Below are 2,383 nucleotides of genomic sequence, written 5' to 3'. Positions count from 1 at the left end.
TGCTGCGCTTGTCTCCTTTCCTATTCTCTCTATCCTTATCAGCTTATGTCATGGTCAGGTTCATGTGTCAACTTGGCCAAGTGGTGATACCTGTTTGTCTGGTTGGGCAAGTGCTGGCCTATCTGTTGTGATGAGGACATTTCATAGAATTAAATCATGATCATGTCAGCTGCATCCACAGCTGATTCCATTTGCAATCAGCCAAGGGGAGTGTCTTCTGCAATGAGTGATGCTTAATCTAATCACTGGAAGCCTTTAAAGGAGGATTCAGAAGAGACAGGCTCTCTTCCTGCTTTGGCTGGTGAGCTTCTCCTGTGGAGTTAGTCCAGACCCTCCATCGGAATCGTCCGCTTCACAGCCTACCCCGCGGATTTTGACTCTGCATTCCCACGGTTACGTGAGACACTTTTATAAATTTTGTATTTGCGAGCGTTTCCTGTTGATTCTGTTTCTCTAGAGAACCCTAACTCATACAGCTTATATTTTGGAAAAAATCTCTTTATTGAAGTTTTGAGTAGAGTTTTGGGAGGGAGAGAAATTAGACGTATGTATTCACCACTATCTTAACCCAGTACCCTAACTTCCTGCTTCAATATATGTTTTTTAATATAATTCCTGTAATAACCCTACTTGGTCATGGAAGATTGCTATTTTAATATATTGGGATTTATTTATTACTATCTTTCCATTTAGAAGGCTTTACGTGAACACGATTAGCAGGAAATGAACCTCTCTATGAGGAGGATTCAAGGAAAATGTCTCCAGTGGGATAACTTTTATTAAGTATATGAGAGAAAAACCAGAGACTAAATAAATTCCAGTGTGCGGCCTCCAGACAGCCCCTAAAGAACTGGAGGTCCTACTAGAGAAGGATCCTATAGCAATTTAGCAAGTACCCTTTGCAACGCTTTGCATAGGGGACCAGAATTAAGTCTCAGGCTGCACTGATGACTAACCTAGGGCTCAGTTCGTGGCCTGGCTTTACCTACGTCAATTGGGAGACTCTGTGATAAGGAGGGAGTCCCAGGTGACTTTCAGAAATGCAGCCCACTGCCCCTACAGGCTCCGCAATCATTCATTGGCTCACTATACGTTTATCAAATATTCGTCGAGAATCCACCATGGGCAAACTGCTATGCTAGCTCTCAATAATTGAGGCAACCTACCTTAGGAAACTCTTTAAGCCCCTCCCCCAATCCCAATCCTCCCGGACCTTACAGAGCAGAAAGGGAGAGGGATAGAGGGAAAAGGGGCTCAGGGCAATATCCCAGGCTATAATATGGTGGCAATAATTCCTCCCTCTCTGGCTCCTGATGAGGAATAAGCATAGCCGGGTCCATGAAGTGTGCACAGTGACCACATTAATCTCTTGGTTATCTTCAACACTGGCATCAACCTTTGCCTGGGCTCTCAGATTCCCGAGAGTGAGGCTGCACCCTCTTTCTATGGCACTACTGTTCTCCTCTCACCCCTTATTCCAAACAAGTTTTAATCTGTTTTCACAAGAAGCGTAAGTCACCATTCTCTCTGGCAGACGTTTCTGAAACTGTTTCAGATCAGTTTTAGCTAACAGAAATGGTTAGAAACGAGGAGTGGCATGCAGGTCACCTGGGAAGCGTTGGCTTCCCCCCCCCCCCCCCCCCCCCCCGTGTAGCAGTACAACTGTTGGAAACCATCAGGCAGTGACTGATGGACAGGCAGAGATTGGGTTCAAATCCCTGCCCAACTGCATCATCTTGGGCAAATTCCTTAATTCTCTGAGCCTTCCTTTACCCACCTGTAAACGCCTACCATAGGTCAAGTGCTCTTGGGGAATACACCTGTTTAATATGAGACACCCACACGACTGCGGTGAGAACTAAGGAGAAGAGGAATGCCTATTACACCACTTGTGCTTGACACATACAGTAGCTCTTGGCCCCCCAGGGGTACCATCCTGGGGCAGCAGTCCGGCCGTGTGTGCGAGTGTGTGTCCGCGCGCGTGTGTGGGTGCGCGCGGGGCTCTGGGCCTGAGGGCGTGTTTTCTGGGGAAGGCGAGCGTGTGGATGGGCTGCGCTGGGAGTGTGTGGCTGGCGGCGCCAGGCTGGGAGCGAGGCGCCCGCGCTTGCCGCGGCTGATTGGCAGCACGGGGTGAATGAGCTCGCGTGGAGGCTGGGAGGGGGGCGGGCAGCACGGAGGAGGCCGCGGCTCCGCGCCGCGGTGCGCGCCCGCCCGCCAGCCGGGGTGTGGGGTTGACCGCGGGCGGCGGGTGGGGTGGGCGGGGGAAGGGAGGGCGGGAGGACGAGAGGGAGGGAGAGCCCTTGGAGAGCGCGGCTGCCGCGCAGCCCGGGAAAGGACGGCTGTGCTGGGGAGCAGAGGCTCCGAGCCAGGAGGCGGCGCCGCG

The sequence above is a fragment of the Tamandua tetradactyla genome, chromosome 1 (assembly GCF_023851605.1).
Source record: "Tamandua tetradactyla isolate mTamTet1 chromosome 1, mTamTet1.pri, whole genome shotgun sequence".
Classification (NCBI taxonomy): domain Eukaryota; kingdom Metazoa; phylum Chordata; class Mammalia; order Pilosa; family Myrmecophagidae; genus Tamandua; species Tamandua tetradactyla.
This window is presented reverse-complemented; position numbering follows the sequence as displayed.